General features: G+C 45.4%; 1 pseudogene; it reads left to right on the top strand.

Moving 5' to 3' along the window:
• Nucleotides 1-26,326, top strand: part of LOC111966704 (receptor tyrosine-protein kinase erbB-3-like) — a 33,525-nt pseudogene extending 7,199 nt beyond the window's left edge.
• The last annotated feature ends 1,023 nt before the right edge of the window (nt 26,327-27,349 follow it).

Below are 27,349 nucleotides of genomic sequence, written 5' to 3'. Positions count from 1 at the left end.
TTTGGTGATTTTCAGAGTCAGTAGAAAGGCCTCTTTAGTGTTCTAAGTTTTCATAACTGTGACCTTAATTGCCTACCGTCTGTAAGCTGTGTGTTTCCTAACGACCGTTCCACAGGTGCATGTTCATTAATTGTTTATGGTTCATTGAACAAGCATGGGAAACAGTGTTTAAATCCTTTACAATGAAGATCTGTGAAGTTATTTGGATTTTTACTAATTATCTTTGAAAGACAGGGTCCTGAAAAGGAACGTTTCTTTTTTTGCTGAGTTTACATGGATCCCAAAAGAGTTCTACCCGGAGCCAAAAAGGGTTCTCCTATGGGGACAACCAAAGAACCCTGTTGGAACCCTTTTCTCTAAGAGTGTAGTGTTCAGGAATTTTCATAGACCCTCTACCCAGGTAGAGTCAGTGTGCTCTGTCTGACTGCGATTGATGTCCAAGTGTGTCCAAATTCCTCTAGACTAGCACCTGTGACCCTCTCTCTCTTGCTCCTTCACAAACACAATAAAGTAGCTGCTATCTCTGCTTTATGATGGCTGGGCCTGCTCATTGGACTGTTATCACACGCTATACGTTACTCTCTCCAGAATCACCTTCTAGCTTTTACTGATTGTTATTCCCTGTGTGAATCTAATGAACTAGTACATGTTAACACGTTCGGTGCTCATGTCTATGTGACTCCTCAGAGTCTCCAGATTTAATGCTGAACATGTATTTCGATCATTGTGAGAGCACAAGAACACAGCACGTAGACAACATATGAGAGCACACGAACTTGAAAACATTGTCCCGCCCTGATCTATTTCACCTGTCTTGTGCTTGTCTCCTCCCCCCACCAGGTGTCTCGCATTTGTTCCATTATCTCCTGTGTATTCATACCGGTGGTTTTTGTTTGTCTGTTGTCAGTTCGTCTTGTCTCGTCAAGCCTACCACCATGTTTTTCCATACTCCTGTTTTTCTAGTCCTCCCGGTTCCGACCTTTTCTGCCTGCTCTGACCCTGAGCCCGCCTGCCATACCATTCTACCTGCCCTGACCTCGAGCCTGCCTGCCGTTCTGTACCCATCTGACTCTGACCTGGTTTACAAACTTCTGCCTGTTCTCGACCTGCCTCTTTCCTGCCCCTTGTTTATTAATAAATACCAGAGACTCAAACCATCTGCCTCCTGTCCCTCGTTATAGTACGACCTGGCCATGACGGACCCAGCAGACTCAGACCAGCTCCGCAACAMTGTCTCCCTGCATGGAGCCACCATTGGAAGACATGAGGATCTACTCCAGAATCTTATGGATGGACTCCATACTTTGGCGGAAYGCCATGACCAGGGCTTCAAATCATTACTGGAGCAATTCCGTGGACTATCTATCAGGCAGCATGCCACAACGGAGACCTCCCAGACGCTCAGTAATCCCCCTACCAGTGGTGATTTTTGTCTAGCCTACCCCGGCTTCCCAAGAACCCGCTTACCTCATCTGGAGCGCTATGCTGGGGATCCTGGAACCTGCCGGGCGTTTCTTTCTCAGTGCTCCCTCATCTTTGAGCTGCAGCCCTCTTCGTTTCCTTCAGATCGTTCGAAGAAAGCGTATCTCATAACACTGATGTCTGGAACAGCGCGCAGTGGTTTGGGAGCAACAATTCACCATTTGCCTTCGTCTGCAGGATTTTGTGGCGGATGTGAGGAAGGTGTTCGATTCTCCGTTGACCGGGAGAGGTGACCCGAAAGCTACTTCTACTACGTCAAGACTCCCGTAGTGTGGCAGACTACGTGGTAGACTTTCGCACGTTGGCTGCCGAGAGTGCCTGGAACCCGGAGTCCCTGTTTGACACCTTCCTTCATGGATTATCGGAGGAGATTAAAGACGAGCTCGCAGCTCGGGTGTTACCCTTGGACCTCAACTCCCTCATAGCCTTAACCATAAGGATTGTTGGGCGCCTATGGGAATGCAGGAGGGAGAGGAGGTCTGTTCTCGTCCACACTCGCTCTTCCACGGCTGCTTTCTCTCCTCCGAAGGAACCCGGATGTCCCCGACGCCTGCATTCCCGAGAAGATCCGATGTCACCCGAGCCCCCTCGGGAAATCATCAGGGACGGGCGACTCGTTTACTCCAGAGCCTATGCAACTGGGCAGGGCTAGATTGTCGTCTAACGAATGATTACGCAGGATGAGCTACAACAGTTACAGTTGTATTGTGGTGCTACAGGGCGTTACATATCCACCTGTCCAGTAAAATACCAGGCTCATCAGTAGGTACGAATACGCTGGTGGGCCATACTGGGAGTCTTCTAACTCCTATTACTCGTACTCCTTTCCATGTTATCCTGCTGTGGGGTGACCGGTCTAAATCTCTCCGGATGCTCATTGACTCTGGGGCTGACGAGAGCTTCATGGACGCTACTCTAGAATCTGAGCTGGGTATCTCCACACAACTCCTCTACGTTACCATGGAAGCCAGAGCACTGGACGGCGCTTCATTCGGGGCTACAGCACCCTGGCTTCTCCCCTCTCTGCACTCACTTCTTCTAAGGTGCCGTTCACATGGTCCCCAGCTGCCGACACTGGGTTTTTGGATTTCAAGCATCGTTTCACCACAGCCCATCCTCATCCATCCGGACTCATCCCATCAGTTCGTGGTGGAGGTTGAAGCCTTGGATGTTGGAGTGGGGGTCGTTCTGTCCCAACGTTCGGCACAGGACCAAAAGTTGCACCCCTGCGCTTTCCTTTCTCATCGCCTGAATTCTGCTGAGAGGAACTATGACATTGGTAATCGAGAGCTTCTTGCAGTCAAGATGGCGCTGGAGGAGTGGAAGCATTGGCTTAATGGGGCAGAACACACATTCTTAGTTTGGACCGACCCTAAGAATCTTGAATATGTTCGCATCGCCAAACGCCTCAACTCTAGACAGGCTCGTTGGGCTCTGTTATTCACTCGGTTTAACTTTACCATCACCTACCGCCCTGGGTCCAAGAATGTTAAGCCTGATGCTCTCTCCCGCCTGTACAGTTCTGCGGCTATACAATCAGACCCAGAGATCATCCTCCCTACCTCCTGTCTCACTGCTACACTTGTCTCGTGAATCAAGAGCCTGGTCCACAAGGTGCACCAGGCAGGGGGCATGGCTAACCGGATGTTCGTCCCTGATTCGGCCCGGTCCTGAATGGGCCCATTCCTCAAAGCTTACCTGTCATCTCGGCTCCCGCCGGACCCTGGCTTTCATCCAATAACGTTTCATCCTACAGCGGTCGCCGCCTGCACAGTGCCTAATCTATAGACTTCCTGTCGACATGGTCTCCGATCGTGGTCCTCAGTTTCCGTCACGATTCTGGAAGGCGTTCTGCACCCTCATTGGGTCGGCGGCCAGCCTGTCCTCAGTCCAACGGCCAGTCAGAGCGTGCCAAACAGGACCTGGAGACGACACTTCAGTGACTCGTCTCGGCCAATCCCACCACCTGGAGCCAGCAACTCGTGTGGGTGGAACATCATACCCTGCTCGGCCACTGGGCTCTCGCCTTTCGAGTGTTCCCAGGGTTTCCAGAACCTGGTTGACTGGGAGGGTAATGGCCCGGAGAAGAGGTGCTGGGTCCCCGCTAAGAACATCCTGGACCTGGCCCTCATCGCTGACTTTTACTGCCAGCATCCCGGTCAACCAGGCATGCGCCCGGGTAGGACGCCAGGTGGCGCCCCTAGAGGTGGGGATGCTGTCACACCCTGATCTGTTTCACCTGTCTTATGCTTGTGTCCATCCCCCACCAGGTGTCTCCCATTTGTACACCACCAGGTGTCTCCCCTGTGTATTTATACCGGTGGTTTCTGTTTGTCTGTTGCCAGTTCGTCTTGTCTCGTCAAGCCTACCAGCGTGTTTTTCTGTACTCCTGTTTTTCTAGTGCTCCCGGTTTCGACCTTTTCTGCCTGCCCTGACTCTGAGCCCGCCTGCCGTCCTGTACCCATCTGACTCTGACCTGGTTTACGAACTATTGCTTGTCCTCGACCTGCCTTTTGCCTGCCCCTTGTCTATTAATAAATACCAGAGAGTCAAACCATCTGCCTCCTGTGTCTGCATTTGGGTCTCATCCTGTTTCGTTATAAACATGGTCTATCTCTTTAGGGTAGCCACAAGCAGGCCTGTGTGCAGTTCAACGTCCCATCAGATCCAACACAGTATAGCTTGTTCTTAGCTACCTTTCAATCTGTGAATAAATTACCTATTGGTATATAGGGAAACATATTCATCGAACAGCAACTGGAAATAAAAAAAMAAACAAGTTATTATACAGAGTTAGCCTCTCTTCCTTCCTCTTTCCCTTTCTCTTTCTCTCTCTGGACATCTGGCTGAGATTTGAATAGCAAAACAGTCTCTCTGTCCCAATGACATGGAAAAGGACTGGACTCCTACAGTCCACAGTAAACAAGGCCCAGTATGTCTGCCCCAGAGACAGTCAGTTACTGTATTGAATGTAGCACTGGCCTCAGCCTATTTCACATCACATGTATCCATTCTGGCCGTTAGCATGCAAAGCTAAAGGGCATGAGAAATGAACATAAACAAATGAATTATTATTCCTACCACTGACAGTTATTACAGTATGTATTAGTCAGAGTTTGAATGTATGTTGTGAGCTGATGTGTTACATCAAAACTACACAAAATGGATCAGTACTGACAACAACTTAGGCTAGAGTTTTGAAGTGAAAACCTTAAAACTGAAGAACTATCTTTTGCCTTTCTTTCCCCGCAGTGATATGCTCCGGCACCCAGAACGCACTGAGCGTGACAGGAAGTTCACAGACGCAGTACACACTGATGAAGGATATGTACAGCGGCTGTGAGATTGTCATGGGCAACCTGGAGATAACCATGATGGAACATTGGAGGGATTTCACTTTTCTACAGGTGAGGGGATGAACAGGTGGATGAATGGCAACAGGTGTGTGTGTGTGTGTGTTTCTTGCATCAGGAGTGTATGTATAATTTAGTCCAGTTCAACAGAAGTCTATATATAGTGCCAGTCTATTTTCCTGACAACCAGTGGTGTAAAGTACTTAAGTAAAAATACTTGAAAGTACTACTTAAGTAGGTGCTTGGGGTATCTGTACTTTACTTTACTATTTATATTTTTGGCAACTTTTACTTTTACTTCACTACATTCCTAAAGAAAATTATATACTTTTAACATTTTCCCCGACACCCAAAAGTACTTGCTACATTTTGAATGCTTAGCAGGACAGGAAAATGGTCAAATTCACACACTCAAGAGAACATCCCTGTTCATCCCAACTGCCTCTTGTCTGTCGGACTCACTAAACACAAATGCTTCATTTGTGAATGATGTCTGAGTGTTGGAGTGTGCCCCTAGCTATCCATAAATAAAAAAAAACAAGAAAATTGTAATTGCTCAAATAAAGTTTTAAATCATTTATACTTGTACTTTTACATTTGATACTTAATTATATTTTAGCAATTACATTTACTTTTGATAATTAAGTATCTTTAAACCAAATACCAAATACCAAATAAATTTTACTCAAGTACTATTTTATTGGGTGACTTACTTTACTTGAGTCATTTTCTATTAAGGCATCTTTACTTTTACTCAAGTATGACAATTGGGTACTTTTTCCACCACTGCTGACAACACTAAACACACAATCAGACATGTCAGGCCACAGACTTCCCTTTGCTGCACAGAGAACTACTCAGAGCTCCTATCAGTGTGTGTCTCCTGTGGATAATGTCACTGTCTCCTGTACAAAATGAGTCACCTTACATTCCGTTCTATAACCTTAGTCCAGGGCCGGCCCCAGGCATAAGCGATATAGGCAATTGCTTAGGGCCTCCGGCCGCTAAACGGGATCTCAACTTACTGTTGAGAGGTAGAATAGTAGAATACATACGGTGAAAGTTCGAAATTTCAAATCAAATCAAACTTTATTTGTCACATGCGCCAAATACAACAAGTGTAGACTTTACCGTGAAATGCTCACTTACAAGCTCTTAACCAACAGTGCAGTTCAAGAAGAGTTAAGAAAATATTTACCAAGTAGACGAAAGTAAAAAGTAATAATTAAAAGCAACACAAAAATAATAACAATAACGAGGCTATATACAGGGGGCACCGGTACCGAGTCGGTGTGCGGGGGTACAGGTTAGTTGCGGTAATTTGTATATGTAGGTGGGGATGAAGTGACTATGCATAGATAATAAATAGCGAGTTGCAGCAGTGTACAAAAGGGAGAGGGGGTCAATGTAAATTGTACGGTGGCGATTTTATTAATTGTTCAGCAGTCTTATTGTAACGGCTGTCGTAGTCGTTCTCCTCCTCAGACGAGGAGGAGCATGGATCGGACCAAGATGCAGAGTGGTAAGTGTTCATATTTAATGAAAAAACAACAAAACACTTCAAAATACAAAAACCAGCAAACGTGACTAACCCGAAACAGTCCTGTGTGGCCCAAACGCTGACACAGGAACAAACACCCACAAAACACAAGTGAAACCCAGGCTGCCTTAGTATGATTCTCAATCAGGGACAACGATTGACAGCTGTCTCTGATTGAGAATCATACCAGGCCGAACACAAAATCCCAACATAGAAAATCAAACCTAGACCAACCCACCCAACTCACGCCCTGACCAACTAAAACAAATACAAAACAAAGGAAAACAGGTCAGGAACGTGACACTTATGGCTTGGGGGTAGAAGCTGTTGAGGAGCCTTTTGGTCCTAGACTTGGCACTCCGGTACCACTTGCCGTGCAGTAGCAGAGAAAACAGTCTATAACTTGTGTGACTGGAGTCTCTGACAATTTTATGGGCTTCCCTCTGACACTGCCTATTATATAGGTCCTGGATGGCAGGAAGCTTTGCCTCAGTGATGTACTGGGCCAATCGCACTACCCTCTGTAGCGCCTTACGGTCAGATGCCGAGCAGTTKCCATACCAGGCGGTAATGCAACCRGTCAGGATGCTCTCGATGGTGCAGCTGTAGAACCTTTTGAGGATCTGGGGACCCATGCCAAATCGTTTCAGTCTCCTAAGGGGGAAAAGGTTTTGTCGTGCCCTCTTCACGACTGTCTTGGTATGTTGGACCATGATAGTTTGTTGGTGATGTGGACACCAAGGAACTTGAAACTCTCAACCCGCTCCACTACAGCCCGGTCGATGTTAATGGGGGCCTGTTCGGCCTGCCTTTTCCTGTAGTCCACGATCAGCTCCTTTGTCTTGCTCACACTGAGGGAGAGGCACCACACTGCCGGTTCTCTGACCTCCTCCCTATAGGCTGTCTCATCGTTGTCAGTGATCAGGCCTACCACTGTTGTGTCGTCAGCAAACTTAATGATGTGTTGGAGTCGTGTTTGACCACGCAGTCGTGGGTGAACAGGGAATACAGGAGGGGACTAAGTACACACCCCTGAGGGGMCCCAGTGTTAAGGATTRGTGTGGCAGACGTGTTGTTGCCTACTCTTACCACCTGGGAGCGGCCCATCAGGAAGTCCAGGATCCAGTTGCAGAGGGAGGTGTTTAGTCCCAGAGTCCTTAGCTTAGTGATGAGCTTCGTTGGCACTATGGTGTTGAACGATGAGCTGTAGCCAATGAACAGCATTCTCACATAGGTGTTCCTTTTGTCCAGGTGGGAAAGGGCAGTGTGGAGTGCGAATGAGATTGCGTCATCTATGGATCTGTTGGGGCGGTATGCGAATTGGAGTGTATCTAGGGTGTCTGGGAGGATGCTGTTGATGTGAGCCATGACCAGCCTTTCAAAGCACTTCATGGCTACCGACGTGAGTGCCACAGAGCGGTAATCATTTAGGCAGTTTACCTTCACTTTCTTTGGCTCAGGGACTATGGTGGTCTGCTTGAAACATGTAGGTATTACAGACTCGGTCAGGGAGAGGTTGAAAATGTCAGTGAAGACACTTGACAATTGGTCCGCGCATGCTTTGACTACASGTCCTGGTAATCTGTCTGGCCCAGCGACTTTGTGAATGTTGACCTGTTTAAAGGTTTTGTTCACATCGGCTACCGAGAGTGTTATCACACAGTCATCCAGAACAGCTGGTGCTCTCGTGCATGCTTCGGTGTTGCTTGCCTTGAAGCAAGCATAAAATACATTTCGCTCGTCTGGTAGGCTCGCGCCACTGGGCAGCTTGCGTCTGGGTTTCCCTTTGTAGTCCGTATTAGTTTTCAAGCCCTGCCACATCCGACGAGCGTCAGAGCCGGTGTAGTAGGATTCAATCTTAATTCTGTATTGACGCTTTGCTTGTTTGATGGTTCATCTGAGGGCATAATGGGATTTCTTATAAGCGTCCGGATTAGTCTCCCGCTCCTTGAAAGCGGCAGCTCTAGCCTTTAGCTCGATGCGGATGTTGCCTGTAATCCATGGATTCTGGTTGGGATATGTACATACAGTCACTGTGGAGACGACGTCGTCGATGCACTTATTGATGAAGCCGATAACTGAGGTGGTGTACTCCTCAATGCCATTGGATGAATCCCGGAACATATTCCAGTCTGTGCTAGTAAAACAGACATGTAGTGTAGCATCCGCGTCATCTGACCACTTGCGTATTGAGCGAGTCACTGGTACTTCCTGCTCTAGTTTTTGCTTGTAAGCAGGAATCCGAAGGATAGAATTATGGTCAGATTTGCCAAATGGAGGGCGGAGGATAGCTTTGTATGGATCTCTGTGTGTGGAGTAAAGGTGATCTAGGATTTGTTTTTCTCTGGTTCCACATGTGACATGCTGGTTAGAATTTGGTAAAACTGATTTAAGTTTGCCTGCATTAAAGTCCCCGGCCACTAGGAGTGCCGCTTCTGGGTGAGCATTTTCTTCTTTGTTTATGGCCTTATAGAGTTGGTTGAGAGCGGTCTTAGTGCCAGCTTCGTTCTGTGGTGGTAAATAGATTGCTACGAATAATATAGATGAGAACTCTCTTGGTGGATAGTGTGGTCTTCAGCTTTTCATAAGATACTCTACCTCAGGCGAGCAATACCTCGAGACTTCTTTAATATTAGACATCGCGCACCAGCTGTTATTGACAAATAGACACACACTTCCACCCCTCGTCTTACCAGAGGAAGCGTCTCTGTAATGCCGGTGTATGGGAAATCCCGCTTCCTCTATATTGTCCGTATCGTCATTCAGCAATGTCTCGGTGAAACATAAGATGTTACCGTTTTTAATGTCCTGTTGGTAGGATAATCTTAATCGTAGGTCATCAATTTTATTTTCCAATGATTGCACGTTAGCAAGAAGAACGGATGTCAGTGGGAGTTTACTGCACTTTGGAATAAAACTTTTTTGTTGACTCTTTCCCTCTTCCCTGACCTCTCTCCTCCCCTGTAGTCTATCAGAGAAGTGACAGGCTACATCCTCATAGCCATTAACCAGTTCAGTCGGTTGCCGCTGGACCAGCTCCGTATCATCAGAGGCACCACTCTGTTCGAGGAGCGCTTTGCTCTGGCTGTCCTCGTCAACTACCAAAAGGACGGCCAACACGGACTGAAGGAGCTGGGCCTCACACACCTCACAGGTACACACACACACCTCACAGGTACACACACACACCTCACAGGTACACACACACACACACACACACAAAAATGTATTGTGATGAAGATAAGTCTTTAAGTGATACACATCATCATCATGAACAGCAACATGGTTATCATGGTCCACATGCCAACTACCATACGAACTTCAGTAGCAGGATTGGGGTCAATTCCAGTCAATCCAGGAAGTACAATGAAATTCAAATTTCTATTCCCAACTGTAGCATGAGAGATGATAGGAGGCACTGTGGAGAGAGAAATACAAATTTGTGCCCGTTTTGATTTGGTTACTCACCAACGTGTTCTGGCCTGTTAAACTAATTGTGCGTCTTCCTTTGTGTGTGTGTGTGTGTGTGTGTGTGTGTGTGTGTGTGTGTGTGTGTGTGTGTGTGTGCTGTGTGTGTGTGTGTGTGTGTGTGTGTGTGTGTGTGTGTGTGTGTGTGTGTGTGTGTGTCTGCGTGCGTGCATGTTATTGTTTATGTCAGGTACAATATGAGTAGATGTCTTTATTGGAAGTCCCTGTTGAAATGCCCTTTACTATGTACCCAACAGTCAGTGTAACATGAGAGGTGAGAGACGGCACTATAGGGTGAGAGAGAAATACAGACTTGTGTCAGTTTTGATGTGGTTACTCACCAATGGGTTCTGGCCTGTTATGGCAATTATCTTGACTAGAAACAGTAAACTAAGTGTTTGTCCTCCTTTTTGTGTGTGTGTGTGTGTGTTCCACAGAGATCCTGGAGGGAGGGGTGCAGATCATTCAGAATAAGTTCCTGAGCTACACCCCTCAGGTGAACTGGCTGGACATAGTGAAGGATGGAGCCTCTGAGGTCATCATCAACGAGAACGGGCCTGAACGTGAGTACAACCCAGCTCAGCCGTACAGTGGGAGGTACATGGTAGGACTCGCAGAAGTCAATTGTCATGTTTATGTATTCAGATTAGTGGTGGGACTGCTACAGTACGGATAACTTTTATGTTATATGGTTAGGATCTGTGTTCTTGTATAATGTAGCTTCTACGTTTTCTAACATTTCTGACATGTTGTTTTTCAGAGCCATGTGATGAGGCATGCGCAGGTCCATGTTGGGGGTCCAGGAATGACACCTGCCAGATCTGTTAGTCACCTCCTTCTCATTGTCTTGCAACACTAGATAACCCCTCTGTCGCATACAACCCAGCTCAGTCAGATCGCTTGGCTCAAAGTGTTCTCTCTCTCTCTGTCTCTCTCTCTCCCCCTCAGTGACGAAGACAGTGTGTGCCCCTCAGTGTAATGGCCGCTGCTTTGGGAGGAGTCCCAGTGAGTGCTGTCATATGGAGTGTGCAGGAGGCTGCACCGGACCCCTGGACACAGACTGCTTTGTGAGTTTTCTATACACACAAGCATACTGCAAAGAAGTGTTACCAGAAGTTTTGATAGTCATTGAATAGAAATGAATAGGTTAAACCTATACTACTAAGCAATGCATAACTGTATTTTCTCTATCCAGGCCTGCCGCAACTTCAACAACTCAGGCTCCTGTGTGCCGCAGTGTCCCCAGACCCTCATCTACAACAAGCACACCTTCAAACTGGAGCCCAACCCCAGCGCCAAGTACCAGTACGGCTCCATCTGCGTGGCCCAGTGCCCCAGTGAGTCCACACACAGCATGCTCTATCCACTACACCTCACCGGTCAACTCCTGGTCCTAATCATGACCATCATGACGACATTCAATCTATCAATTTCTAGCATGGTCCAATCTCCCTGTGTATTTTCCTATGGATTCTAATGATTTGTCTGTCCCTCTGCTCCACTCTTTCTCTGTCTCTCATTCCTCCACAGCTAATTTTGTGGTGGACGGGAGCTCGTGTGTGAGCAGCTGCCCCCCTTATAAGACGGAGGTGGAGAAGAAAGGAGTGAAGAGGTGTGAGCCCTGTGGAGGCCTCTGTCCCAAAGGTACCTGCCTGTCCAGTGTCCACACATACACCCATCAAATATCATAGATCTGTAGTGTCCTCTACTCCCGCAACCTGTCCTTTTCACTCATGTAGTGAAACTTGAGCTTTATTAATTATTTCCTCTCCTCTCCTCTCCTCTCCTCTTTAGCTTGTCGAGGAACAGGCACAGCCTCCAGACAGACAGTGGACTCTCAGAACATTGACAGTTTCATCAACTGCACCAAGATCCAGGGCAGCCTGCACTTTCTGGTCACCGGGATCAAAGGGTGAGTGACAGTTGCAATGTCCTATCAAAATGGCATGACCTGAGGTGGTTTAATGATCTAAGACACTGCAGCTGGAGCACATGTACAATGTACCGCTGCCAGTATAGTTTCCAATCTGGCCCAATATGCTTTCAGCACTCTCTCCCCTACCTTTCACCTCTATCAATTTTTTAAATTTTTAAATACCTTCAAAAATCGACACCTTCCTAATATTGAGTTGCACCCCCCTTTCCCTTCAGAACAGCCTCAATTCGTCGAAACATGGATTCTATAAGGGGTCGAAGGTGTTCCACAGGGATGCATGTTGACTCCAATGCTTCCCACAGTTGTATCAAGTTGGCTGGATGTTCTTTGAGTGGTGGACCATTCTTGATATGGGAAACTGACATGGGAAACTGACATGGGAAACTGTTGGGCGTGAAAAACCCAGCAGCGTTGCAGTTCTTTTTTWAAATAAATTTATTTGTTGTTGTTTTTTTGTTGTTACTTTTACCCCTTTTTCTCCCTAATTTCGTGGTATCCAATTGGTAGTTACAGTCTTGTCTCATCGCTGCAACTCCCGTACAGGAAAGGCGAAGGTCGAGAGTCGTGCGTCCTCAGAAGCACAACCCAACCAATGCCCACTTAACCCGGAAGCCAGCCGCACCAATGTGCCGGAGGAACATTGGTCCGCCGCTGGAGTCGCTAGTGCTCGATGGGACAAGGACAACCCTGCCAGCCAAACCCTCCCATAACTKGGATGACGCTGGGCCAATTGTGCACTGCCCAATGGGTATCCCGGTCGCGGCCGGCTGCGACAGAACCTGGACTCAAACCCAGAATCTCTAGTGGCACAGCTAGCACCAGCATTGAGGTTCTTGACACACTCAAACCGGTGCGCCTGGCACCTACTACCATAACCCATTCAAAGGCACTTCAATATTTTGTTTTGCCGATTCACCCTCTGAATGGCACACACACCATCCATGTCTTAAGTGTCTCAAGGCTTTAAAATCCATCTTTAACCTGTCTCCTCCCTTAATCTACACTGATTGAAGGGAATTCACCTGGTCAGTCTATTTCATAAAGAGCAGGTGTTCCTAATGTTTTATACACTCAATGTACAGATGCAGGATCTTAATTTGATTAAGATTTGTTGCTGAGAATTTTCCTGCACAGTACGAAATGCAAACTTGTAGTCTATTCAAGGTTAAAAAAGGCTTCTAAGGTTTCTAATTTCCACTTTAAAATGTCAGACTTGATTTGCCCTAATGAAAAATGTATCATCCCCTACAAAAAAATTCCATTAATTATAATCCAGATAATAATTCACAAGTCCTGTTTCTGCAGGCTCGTTTTCCTGCTGTAGCAAACTGGCTCAAATGAAGATCCTACATCTGTATATTCAAAATGACACAGTAATGTCAACTTGTTCCCTTTTCGTTGGTCCTCACTACTTCTCTGTTGGTTGATCTTCTATACACAGTGATCCCTACAACAACATCACAGCTTTGGACCCAGAGAAACTGAAGATMTTCAGAACTGTGCGAGAGATCACAAGTATGTGTGTGTATGAATGTGTGTGTGTGTTGAAGTTTCAAGTGCAAGTGTCAGTTTAGTGGTGTGTTTGTATGGTGTTCTGTAACACACCTTCTTTGTTTGTAACACACCTTCTCCGGTTGCCAGACATTCTGAGTATCCAGTCATGGCCGGAAACTCTGACAGACCTGTCAGTGTTCTCCAACTTGACAACCATACAAGGAAGAACTCTTTACAGGTGACGATCTGTCTGTCTGTCTCCCTCACTGTCTGACATTATACTTGTGTCTCTGTCTCTCTGCAYTAAGGAAAGAAGAAATATCTTGTTCACATTCTACAGTATGTGTACACTGAACCCATCACCATCTCCATCTGTGTTCAACTGCATTGTAGACCTGTTGTGTCTTGTGTGTCTTGTCACCACTTTCTCTCATCCTCTTTCATCCCTTTTCTCATTCTCTACTCTGTTCTCCTCTCTCTCTGTCTCTTCTGTCTCTCTGTCTCTTCTGTCTCTCTGTCTCTTCTGTTTTCCTCTCTCTGTCTCTCTGTCTCTTCTGTCTCTCTCTCTGTCTTGTTTGTCCCATCAGAGGGCGCTCTAAAAGGTACAGTAGTGTTTGTGACAGCTGTTATACTAATCTTCCTGATATGACATCATACTTACACAATTTCCTCCTTATCACCTGTGACTATGCTAAGCAACATTTTACTCAGAATTGGTTATGTGTTGTGTCTTGAATTGTATGGGAAGTGTCTCAGTTGGTGGTGGTGGTGGGTGAGGGATTTGTGTTGAGGTATAAGGTAACCACTATCCTCATGATTGTATTTTGAACTTGATCATACCATATGACCATAGACACGTCTACGTATAAGTGAAGAGTTGGGTACTGGGAGTCACTGGGTGAATAGGTGTTATTGATGAAACTAATCTCAAAGACAATGACATATGCATTCCCTACATAGCAACATACATATTTTCTGTCTGCATGTAGACAATTAGTGTTTGGGAGCAGCAATGCCGATTGCGCAATTCATTTTTTTATCTGTCCTGACTTGATGTTCCCAGCACCAGTATACATTTGTACATATTTTGTCTGAAGTATCCTCCATTCCCTCCACCCTGATGGTTCTCCTCTCTCTGCTCCCTCACCTTTGACCCACTCTCCCTTCCTGTCATCTCACTGCCTCTCTACCCCTCTGCCCTGCCCATCTTCCTCCTCCTGCGTTATTCCCTCCTCCCTCTTGTTCAGGGGTTACTCCCTGCTGGTGATGCGCATCCCGTCCCTGACATCTCTGGGGCTGCGCTCGCTGCGGAGGATCAACGACGGCGGCGTCTACATCACAGGAAACAAGAAGCTGTGCTACCACCACACCGTCAACTGGACACGCCTCTTCAGCAGCAGCTCCCGCCCACAGCGCCGCCAGAAGAACATTGACGTCAAGGAGAATCGTCTCCAGAGCCARTGTGGTGAGACAGGGGGACTGAGGAGAGAGACTGAGTGAAATCTCAAAATCATTGAGTGAATATGGCGGGTAAACTAGTAAAGTACTAATAGTTTTTTGCATATGTTTCTGTTTGTGTGTGTGTGTAGTTGAGGAGGGGCACATGTGTGACCCACTGTGTTCGTTGGAGGGGTGTTGGGGTCCTGGTCCGGACCAGTGTATGTCCTGTAAGAACTTCAACCGAGGAGGAACCTGTGTCCATCAGTGCAGATTTCTCACTGGGTCAGTAGTCAGTCAAAACAATGTATCTTTATTATAATGTAGATTTGTCAGTATGTCTCAATGTGTGTGTGTGACTATGTGTTCAACCTCTTTTTCAATCTCAATCTCTATGTTTTTCTCCAGGGAGGGGCGTGAGTTTGCAGGTCCAAAGGGCGAGTGTATGCCCTGTCACTCAGAGTGTGAGGTCCAGGAGGGACAGCTCACCTGCACAGGACCGGTATGCACACCTCTGACCATATCTCTCAATGCATCATAAAAAGACATAAGCTCAGAGTGATCAGTTGAAAAGTGTCTCTCAAAATTGTCAGGACTATCTGAAATGTAGTGTTTTTCTGCCACCTTGTGGATGATATTCTGGACCACAGTTAGATGGAAATTGTCCTCTCTCTCCCTCTCTCTGCAGGGAGCTAATAAGTGTGTGGTGTGTGCCAGTCTGAGGGACGGTCCCCACTGTGTGTCTTCATGCCCTGAGGGAGTGATGGGGGAGAAGGGTCTCATCTTTAAATACCCCAACCAGCAGAGACGCTGTGAGCACTGCCACCTCAACTGCACCCAGGGGTGAGAAACGAGTCAGAGAATGGGGGAGGGGTGTGTGTGTGTGTGCGTGCGTTGCGTGCGTGTTAAATATCTCTCTGTTCTGTGTTTTCAGTTGCTCAGGGCCAGGCATTGGGGACTGTTTGGACTCATCCAGATTAACCACTAGGTGAGTGGAGCCTCTGTCTTTTCTCCACATGTGACTGACAACCTGATATCTCCTCAATGTAATGACAATTAAAGTGTGTTCTGTGTTCTCTAGTCTAGAACACAGCAATCGTCATTATTGTACGGTGCATTCGGAAAATATTCAGACCCCTTGACTTTTTCCACATTTTGTTACGTTACAGCCTTGATCTAAAATTGATCAAATAGTTTTCCCCCCTCATCAATCTAACACTATAACCTATAATGACAAAGCAAAAACTGAAATATCACATTTACATACAGTACCAGTCAAAAATGTGGACACACCTGCTCATTCAAGGGTTTTTCTTTATTTGAACTATTTTCTACATTTTAGAATAATAGTGAAGACATGTGGAGGCCAGATCATGTGACGCAGCACTCAATCACTCTCCTTCTTGGTCAAATAGCCCTTACACAGCCTGGAGGTGTGTTTTGTCATTGTCCTGTTGAAAAACAAATGATAGTCCCACTAAGCGTAAACTGGATGGGTGGTGTATCGCTGCAGAATACTGTGATAGCCATGCTGGTTAAGTGTACCTTGAATTCTAAATAAATCACTGACAATGTCACTTGCAAAGCACCCCCACACCATCACACCTCCTCCTCCATGCTTCACAGTGGGAACCGCACATGCGGAGATCATCCGTTCACCTACTCTGCATCTCACAAAGACACAGCAGTTGGAACCAAATATCCCAAATTTGGACTCATCAGACCAAAGGACAGATTTCCACCGGTCTAATGTCCATTGCTCGTGAATCTTGGCCCAAGCAAGTCTCTTCTTCCTATAGGTGTCCTTTAGTAGTATTTTATTTACAAAAATTTGACCTTGAAGAACTCATTCACACAGTCTCCTCTGAGCAGTTGATGTTGAGATGTGTCTGTCACTTGAACTCTGTGAAGCATTTATTTGGGCTGCAATTTCTGAGGCTGGTAACTGTAATGAACTTATCCTCTGCAGCGGAGGTAACTCTGGGTCTTCCTTTCCTGTGGTAATCCTTGTAAGAGACAGTTTCATCATAGGGCGTGATGGTTTTTGCGACTGCACTTGAAGAAACTTTAAAAGTTATGGACATTTTCCAAATTGACTGACCTACAAATCTTAAAGTAATGATGGACTGTCATTTGTCTTTGCTTATTTGAGCTGTTCTTGCCATAATATGGACTTGGTCTTTTACAAAAAATAAGACTATCTTCTGTATACCATCCCTACCTTGTCACAACACAACTGATTGGATCAAACTCATTAAGAAGGAAATAAATTCCACAAATTAACTTTAAACAAGGCACACCTGTTAATTGAAATGCATTCCAGGTGACTACCTCATGAAGCTGGTTGAGAGAATGCCAAGTGTTGATGGCTTTACTATTATTCTCCAATGTAGAAAATAGTAAAAATAAAGAAAAACCCTTGAATGAGTAAGTGTATCCAAACTTCTGACTGGTACTGTAAGTATTCAGACCCTTTACACAGTGCTTTGTCGAAGCATCTTTGGCAGCAATTACATCCTCGAGTCTTCTTGGGTATGACGCTACAAGCTTGGCACACCTGTATTTGGGGAGTTTCTCCCATTCGTCTCTGCAAATCCTCTCAAGCTCTGTCAGGTTGGATGGAGAGCGTTGCTGCACAGCTACTTTAAGGTCTCTCCAGAGATGTTTGATAAGGTTCAAGTCCAGGCTCTTGCTGAGCCACTCAAAGACATTCAGAGACTTGTCCCGAAGCCACTCCTGCATTATCTTGGCTGTGTGCTTAGTGTTGTTGTCCTGTTGGAAGGTGAACCTTCGTCCCAGTCTGAGATCCTGAGTGCTCTGGAGCAGGTTTTTCTCAAGGAGGTCTCTCTCTACTTTGCTCTGTTCATCTTTCCCTTGATCCTGATTAGTCTCCCAGTCTCTGCCACTGAAAAACATCCCCACAGCATGATGCTGCCACCACCATTCATCACCGTAGGGATGGTGCCAGGTTTCCTCCAGACGTAACGCTTGGCATTCAAGCCAAAGAGTTTGATCTTGGTTTCATCAGACCAGAGAATCTTGTTTCTCATGTTCCGAGAGTCCTTTTACTGAGGAGTGGCTTCCGTYTGGCCACTACTATAAAGGCCTGATTGGTGGAGTTCTGCAGAGATGGTTCTCCTTCTGGAAGGTTCTCCCATCTAAACAGAGGAACTCTGGAGCTCTGTCAGAATGACCGTCGTGTTCTTGGTCATCTTCCTGACCAAGGCCCTTCTCCCCTGATTGCTCAGTTTGGCCGGGGGGCCAGCTCTAGGAAGAGTCTTGGTGGTTCCAAACTTCTTCCATTTAAGAATGATGGAGGCCACTGTGTTCTTGGGGACCTTCAATGCTGCCGAAATGTTTGGTACCCTTCCCCATATCTGTGCCTCGACACAATCCTGTCTCGGAGCTCTACAGACAATTCCTTCAACCTCATGTCTTGGTTTTTGCTCTGACATGCACTGTCAACTGTGGGAACTTATATAGACAGGTGGGTGCCTTTCCAAATCATGTCCAATCAATTGAATTTGCCAACATTTCATCAAAAATTGTTATCGCTTTGTCATTATGGCGTACATTGATTCGATTTTTTAAAATACTCTCTAGAATAAGTCTTTAACATAGCAAAATGTGGAAAAAGTCAAGGGGTCTAAATACTTTCCGAATGCACTGTATATCAGCTGCTGATTGGCTAATACCTCTTCCTGTGTCTTTTTCCAGCCAACCCATTATAGGCATTGTTCTGGGAGTTTTGGCAGTGGTGATAGTGGGCATCTCTATCTTTGTGATGAGTGTTCTATACCGCCGAGGTCTTGCCATCCGGCGCAARAGAGCCATGAGGAGATACCTGGCGAGTGGAGAGGTGGGAAGGGGAGGGGAGAGAGTGTGTAGTGAGTGAGTGAGTAGTGAGTGAGTGAGTGATGAGAGTGAGTGAGTGAGTGAGTGAGTGAGTGAGTGAGGAGATGAGGATGAGAGAGAGAGAGAGAGAGAGAGAGAGAGAGAGAGAGAGAGAAGAGAGAGAGAGAGAGAGAGAGAGAGAGAGAGAGAGAGAGAGAGAGAGAAAATAAGGATTTTTTAAAAGCACTGTTTGTGTGTGTTATTGTCTTGATATGTCCTGATATTAACTGTGTGCATTTGTGTTTGTCTGTAGAGTTTAGAGCCCTTGGACCCTGGTGAGAAGGGGGTCAAAGTTCATGCGAGGATCCTGAAGGTCCGAGAGCTCCGTAAGATCAAGCTGCTGGGCACCGGGGTGTTTGGCTCCATCCACAAGGTGCTTACAACATCAACCGTCGCCCTCTTAAACCCCTATTTTCATCATCACTATGCACCTTTCTACCATTTACCAAATTGTGCTTCTTACCTTACTTGTCTTTGTTTCATTGTGAGGTAACCCCTCTCCCCCTGTCTTTTCCTCAACCTTTCTCAGGGCATTTGGATTCCTGAGGGAGACTCAGTAAAGATCCCCGTGGCCATAAAGACTATTCATGATCGAACGGGGCGGCAGACCTTCCATGAGATCACAGACGTAAGAAAATATATATACACTACCGTTCAAAAGTTTGGGGTCACTTAGAAATGTCCTTGTTTTTGAAAGAAAAGCTAATTTTTTGTCATTAAAATAACATCAAATTGATCAGAAATACAGTGTAGACATTGTTAATGTTGTAAATGACTATTGTAGATGAAAACGGCAGATTTTTTTATGGAATATCTACATAGGCGTACAGAGGCCCATTATCAGCAAACATCACTCCTGTGTTCCAATGGCACGTTGTGTTAGCTAATCCAAGTTTATCCTTCTAGGCAGAGTTCCTCTGTCCAGTGTCTGTGTTCTTTTGCCCATCTTAATCTTTTATTTTTATTGGCCAGTCTGAGATATGCCTTTTTCTTTGCAACTCTGCCTAGAAGACCAGCATCCCGGAGTCGCCACTTCACTGTTGAYRTTGAGMCTGGTGTTTTGCGGGTACTATTTAATGAAGCTGCCAGTTGAGGACTTGTGAGGCATCTGTTTCTCAAACTAGACACTCTAATGTACTTGTCCTCTTGCTCAGTTGTGCACCGGGTCCTCCCACTCCTCTTTCTATTCTGGTTAGAGGCAGTTTGCACTGTTCTGTGAAGGGAGTAGTACACAGCATTGTACGAGATCTTCAGTTTCTTGCCAATTTCTCGCATGGAATAGCCATAATTTCTCAGAACAAGAATAGACTGACGAGTTTCAGAAGCAAGTTCTTTGTTTCTTGCCTTTTTGAGCCTGTAATCGAACCCACAAATGCTGATGCACCAGATACTCAACTAGACTAAAGAAGGCCAGTTTTATTTCTTCTTTAATCAGGACAACAGATTTCAGCTGTGATAACATAATTGCAAAAGGGTTTTCTAATTATCAATTAGCCTTTTAAAATGATAAACTTGGATTAGCTAACACAACGTACCATTGGAACACAGGAGTGATGTTTGCTGATAATGGGCCTCTGTACGCCTATGTAGATATTCCATTAAAAATCTGCCGTTTCCAGCTACAATAGTCATTTACAACATTAACAATGTCTACACTGTATTTCTGATCAATTTGATGTTATTTTAATGGACAAGAAGAAGGACATTTCTAAGTGACCCCAAACTTTTGAACGGTAGTGTATATCTCACATACCCATTCTCAAGAACATCTTCCCCTTCAAATCATAACTGACCTGATAACACTTATCTTGACTCTGTTTACTAATGCAGATTTTTCTAATAACCCCTGCAGCACATGTTGGCGATGGGTAGCTTGGACCACCAGTACATAGTCAGGCTCTTAGGCGTCTGTCCAGGTGCCAGTCTCCAGCTGGTCACCCAGCTCAGCACTCAGGGGTCCTTACTGGAGCACATCAGGCACTACAGGGATAGCCTGGACCCACAGAGGCTGCTCAACTGGTGTGTGCAGATTGCCAAGGTGAGATACCGTGTGTGTGTGTGTGTGTGTGTGTGTGTGTGTGTGTGTGTGTGTGTGTGTGTGTGTGTGTGTGTGTGTGTGGTGTGTGTGTGTGTGTGTGTGTGTGTTGTGTATGCGTGCATGTTATTGTTACTGTGACGCGAGGTGTGTGTCCTTCTCCCACGTAGGGTATGTACTATTTGCGGAACACAGGATGGTCCACAGAAACCTGGCAGCCAGGAATTTCTCTTGAAAAGTGACTACATGGTCCAGATCTCTGAGAGGCTATGGCATCGCAGACCTACTATAACCCTGACGACAAGTAAGTACTTCTAACAATGAGGTCAAGGGTGTGTTGGCTTCTGGTTAGGTCCCATGGCCGATAATTGTCATTGGACAATGTTCAGCCTACTATTTATCTTCTTCTGGAAAACATCTGTGCACCATCTGTTGAATCTTTTCTGTAGGTGAGTGTTGACTACATACATGGCCTGTGTATTTTCTGTTAGGTGAGATGTTGACTACATACATGGCCTGTGTATTTTCTGTTAGTGAGAATGGTTGACTACATACATGGCCTGTGTATTTTCTGTTAGGTGAAGATGTTGACTAATACATGCCTGTGTGTTTTCTGCTTAGGTGAGAGATGTTGGACTACAGTGACATGGCCTGTGTATGTTTCTTGTTAGGTGAGTTATTGTTTGACTACATACATTGGCCTGTGTATTTCTCTGTTAGGTTGAGATGTTGACTACATAGAACATGGCTGTGGTTATTTTCTGTAGGTGAGATGTTGACTAAATACATGGCCTGCTGTTATTTTCTGTTAGGTGAGATGTTATGACTAAATTAATGGCCTGTGTATTTTCTGTAGGTGAGAATGTTGACTAGATACCATGCCTGTGTATTTCTGTTAGGTGAGCATGTTGACTACATACATGCCCTGTGGTATTTTCTGTAGTGAGATGTTGAACTAGATACATGGCCTGTGTATTCTGTTGAGGGAGCGATGTTGTACTAGATACATGGCCTGTGTATTTTCTGTTTAGGTGAGATTGTTGACTAGATACATGGCCTGTGTATTTTCTGTTAGGTGAGATGTTGACTACGAATACATGGCTGTGTATTTTCTGTTAGGCTGAGATGTTGACTAATACTGATGGCCTGTTGTATTTTCTGTTAGGTGAAAAATGTTGACTATGCATAATGGCCTGTGTATTTTTCTGTTAGGTGAGTATGTTGACTACATTACATGGCCTGTGTATTTTATTCTGTTAGGTGAAGATGTTGACTACATAACCATGGGCCTGTTGTATTTTCTGTTAGGTGAGATGTTGACTAGATACATGGCCTGTGTATTTTCTGTTAGGTGAGATGTTGACTAGATACATGACCTGTGTATTTTCTGTTAGGTGAGATGTTGACTACATACATGGCCTGTTTCTCTACATGTTTTCTATTGTTGCCATGAACACTAACTAATAGGTGTTTTTCCCAGTGGCCACAGGCTTTGAACTGGGTGCAACTCATGGTGACATAGTTCCCTGTCTTGTCTCTCTCACCACAGACGCCTATCAAATGGATGGCTCTGGAGAGCATCTTGTTCCGCAGATACACACATCAAAGTGATGTCTGGAGCTATGGTGAGTCACTGTGTGTGTGTGTATGTTTCGTGTGCTTTTATAGACTTTTATATCAACGGTAACTTGAAAGTACTTATGTGTATGTTGAGTTACCAGGATTTTAGAATGTCAATTATATTACTCCATCTTGCAGGAGTGACCGTGTGGGAGATGATGTCATACGGGGCGGAGCCCTACTCAACGATGCGTCCACAGGAAGTGCCTGACCTGCTGGAGAAGGGCGAGCGTCTCTCCCAGCCACACATCTGTACCATAGATGTTTACATGGTCATGGTCAAGTGTGAGTGCCCACCCTCTCTCCTTCACCCTCAATTCCTATCAGATCTGTGTGAAATGTGTTAGAGTACATTGCATTGAAATCATTTGATTTGCTATGAAAGTGTAGTATATAAAGAATGTTCAAACAACTGACACCATTTTCAAATGGGACTCACATGGCATGATCATCATTTACAGGCTGGATGATTGACGAGAATGTCCGTCCCACCTTCAAGGAACTGGCCAATGAGTTTACCAGAATGGCCAGGGACCCGCCTCGGTACCTTGTGATCAAGGTAAGACAGAATGCCACACCTGGGAGATAGCCATATAAATCAATGTTTGCTAAGAATGTGTTTTTTGGAGTCCACTCCCAAATGCCAATCAATACAGTCCCAAGACTGTGCTGTTTGCCTGAGTCACACTCTTGTTCATCCACACCAAATGTCAGCTCATGAGGATAATAATAATGATGTTGTTAGTGATGATGATGATTGAAGTTTATTTCTTTATCTTCCTCTGTTCACCAGGGGGACTGCAGCCCGTCGGACTCTCCCTCAGACGAGTCTCACCACCGAGTTACAGAACTGGATCACATGGAGGCGGGGCTGGAGGACCAGGATGAGGAGAGGCTAGGGGACGGCATGGCCACACCTCCTCTCTATCTGTCACAGGCCAGGAGTCTTTCTCGACTCTCACGAATGGAAAGCCACAGGGTGAGGGCTCATATAAGGCATCTCTCCCGATGCATATCCGATGCATACATTTTAAACTGTATGGGGCCAGGAGTTTTTCCGGACCATGTGACCTGACCAGGAAAATCCAAGTTATAGCCTATAGTCCTGGTCAGGTCACGTCGTCAATGTATAACATGGGCAGATCGAAACAACCTTTTGTTCAACTAGTTGTTTTTCTAACTCCCATCCCGTCCTGTCCCATTCCTGTATTCCCCTCAGGGTGTTCACAGCAGTCAGGCTGGATACCTGCCCATGAACCCAGGACTGGATAACTCTCAGGTCAGTCACTAGAGATGACAAAGATACATGAAAACCTACTGAAAACGTTTACATGCTAACACATGTATTATTGAAAGTCTTCCAGCCTATATCAAACCTAAAGGATTGATCACTCATTTGACATTATACCCCCTGTACCTCTATATAGATGGTGTGGCCGCCAGCATCTCGCTCTCGCCTCAACTCCGCCCGCACTGTGTCAGAGAGCTCAGAGGGGCGGGGCACGTTGGTGGAGCTGGAGATGAGCGAGGACTTGGCTGGCAGCCTGCAGAGGAAGTGGCATCGGGAGGACAGTGCCTACATGTCCCAGAGGGACAGCATGTCAGGGGTGCTGTCTGAGACCCCCTCCCCTGACACAGAGGGGGAGGAGGACCAAAACGGATACGTGCTCCCCGGACTGGGTGACAGTCCAGAGAGAGGTGATACCATAGATAGATCACGAAAACAAACATACACACACAATATGCATAGGAACATATATCTTTGTGTTTCTGACTATTGAACATATTGCATTTTTATATTTTCTTTAAGCTATATAAATAGAGTCACATGTTTTTGTTTGTGGATGGGTGCATGGTCATTGTTATAACTCAAAGTGTCAGTGTTAATTACTCAGATCATTTCAGATCTCTGGATCACCTTACTCATTCCTCTTTCCCTTGTCACTGTTCTCCACAGATACGCTACTGTCTAGCTCACGGGTCACCCTTCCTCACGGGAGGACTTCCAAGGTTCCCTCATACCCGTCAGGACCCTCGGAGGACAATGACAGTGCCTGTGAAGAATATGAGTACATGAACAAACAGGCGTTCATGATGTCTCTCTCCCCCAGGCAGCAGCCTGGCCACTCCAAAGATGGCCAGTGGTTGAAGATGAACAAGAGGCAACGATCTTCTCTGCCATCCCTGGACACAGAGTATACAGAGTGCACGGGGCACAGGACATCAGCTGGGGAGAACAGGGGAGGCCAAACCAACCAGGACTATGAATTCCCTGCCCTCAACTCTGATTCAGACAAAATAGAGGAAAGGGGCTCTGGTGACGTTGAATATGAGTACATGGACATTCGAAGTGTTGGACCAGAGGCCAGTGAAAGACCAGACGATCCCCCAACACGAGTTGTCCCTCATCCTGGAGCTACGCCCAAACAGCGGATGAGAGGCGCAAGAGAGGTGGAGGAAGAGGACGATGAATACGTAGAAGAGGACGACTATCATTACACTAACAGGCAGCCCAAGCTGAGGCAGGCTCTGCGAAGCAGGGAGGGGCTGAGGATGCAGAGAGGAGGAGAGGGAGAGGTGGATGAGTACGAGGACATGGATTCCCTGGCTTCCCCTGGAGCTGGGGACCCAGTGGAGTATGAGAATTTGCAGGGAGAAGGTGAGGGTGTAGTGGGGGGCATGGGGGGTCAGCGCACAGGGATGGCGGCATTTGTAAAAGTGCGTGCAGGGGTAGGGATGGGGGAGCCTGGTGGCGGAGATCGCTCATTTGACAATCCAGACTACTGGCAGAGCAGGTTGTTCCTGAAGCCTAATGCTGTGAGCACGTAGGGAAGTGGACCTCCTTCATCAAACCTGAAGGGGATAGCTGCCTCTGTAGCTTTTCCACGTCCATTGAATTAAATGAAGGACCAGGAGAGGAGAGAAACCAATCCAAAGCCATCCAAATATCAAAAATATTTAAGACATATCTCTGTGTGCCATTTTTGTATTTTAAAGAGCGACTGACACTAAAAAGCTACTTCTTGTTTTAAAAATGGCCTATGTGGCATCAATATGAGTCAGAAATATTAATTCTAGTGTCAAAACAAAGTGTAAATCATAAAGTCAGTCTCGTTCAAAACAGAGATTTGCGAGATGATAGGAAAACATTTTATGTCACGGAATAAAGGGTACCGTATTAGTTTTCCTGGGGTTGGGTTTATTTCAATCCTGCCCACCATCAGTCATCAATCTGGAGGTTGTAATGCCCAGAGTCAATTTGATTTGACATTCGATATCTCTATGGGGCTAGATAGGGACCATCAGTAAATGATACATGGGGCAATATTTTTTAAATATCAATAGCTCCAAATTTAAATGACTTAAAAACCTAATACAAACTATAAATTGTAGAAATTCATAAACAAATATTGAAAGCATTTAATGAGACAATTAAAAGATGTGCAATATGAAAAATCTACTTTGCCACGGTCACATACCAGCCTGCAGAAGCTAACTGGCAAAAGAAGTTGGCTAGCACTAGCTATCTTAGGCAACTTTAAGACACAAGAACTGGTTTCAAGATATCTAGAAGGGTGAGTTACTGTAACTGTGTACTGTTTTGGTAGAGTGAATGTACAAACGCTTGCCACATACGAACACACACACAAGAGACACCCACATTATACCACCTTACAAGACAACTCTTGTTTGGCTTCAGTTATGGCCGCTGCATTTCTTAATGACCAAGCCAAAAAAGAAGCCAAATCAGGAAGTTCAGCCATTAATGTGTCTGTTACAGGTTTACATTGATCATGTTTTTTAGCCATAATAACATATAGGCTTTGGGATGTTTTTCTTTTCTTTGAAATATGATACTGTATTATAAGTGTAAGGCACTGAGTGTGTGAAGCACTAATAGAAATGGCCGATTATAAGCTTTGTATATGTTTTTACTTATAAGAACAAAAAATGGTTTTGTACAATGTTATTTTTCTATGGTATTTTCATGTTTTGAAAATGTTAATGTACCCTTTAAGTGATATTATTGATTATTTTCTACATAATAAAACTCTTTGAAGAATGTATGTGATTGTTTTCATTAATTAGTGGGAATGGGCATAATTCACAATCTGTTTGTTGATAACAGATGTTTAATTCATTTCTGTGGTGTCTTGCTGTTCACTTGTTACACAGTCCCATTCTTCGGGGTAAGTGAGAAATGAATAGGCACACTCCATGTTGTCGTTATTCCAGTTGGGCTGAGCATATTACCAGAGCTCAACACCTGAAACAACATCCCAGGAACCACATTTATAGTGACCTTAGTACAACAATTAGTGTCCTTGTCAAGTTATTCTCTGTGCATAACGGTTGAGGTGTTGGACTGACAGTCTCAGGGACTATAGATTGAGTCCCGATAAGGATGCGACCCAGGCCAGAATTTACACATTGGTGTCAGAAGTGGGATGGCACCTTGATGCGGCTGTCCCTACAGCCTTCGGTAGAGGCGCAAGGAAATCAAAGATGCTGATCTAACGCCGTGTTCACATGCTATTGGAAACTTGGAACCTCCGCATTAAAATTAACTTAAGTTATTTTGCGCAGAGCTTCATACTGGTTGATTCCGAAACTTCCCAGGTGGGAAACTGGATCATTTTCTAGAAGTTATCAAGTCGTATCTCAACGATATTCCGCTGGCTGTATGAAAAGTGCTTTAGGGTTAGGGTTTAGGGTAGCAATGTCCCAAGGATCATAAACCCTGCCTATTTCTATCAATCAAATGTACACTGCTCAAAAAAATAAAGGGAACACTTAAACAACACAATGTAACTCCAAGTCAATCACACTTCTGTGAAATCAAACTGTCCACTTAGGAAGCAACACTGATTGACAATAAATTTCACATGCTGTTGTGCAAATGGAATAGACAAAAGGTGGAAATTATAGGCAATTAGCAAGACACCCCCAATAAAGGAGTGATTCTGCAGGTGGTGACCACAGACCACTTCTCAGTTCCTATGCTTCCTGGCTGATGTTTTGTCACTTTTGAATGATGGCGGTGCTCTCACTCTAGTGTAGCATGAGAACGGAGTCTACAACCCACACAA

The sequence above is a fragment of the Salvelinus sp. IW2-2015 genome, linkage group LG1, assembly GCF_002910315.2.
Source record: "Salvelinus sp. IW2-2015 linkage group LG1, ASM291031v2, whole genome shotgun sequence".
Lineage (NCBI taxonomy): Eukaryota > Metazoa > Chordata > Actinopteri > Salmoniformes > Salmonidae > Salvelinus > Salvelinus sp. IW2-2015.
Note: the sequence above shows the minus strand (reverse complement) of the source record. Positions and strands in the feature narration are given on the sequence as shown.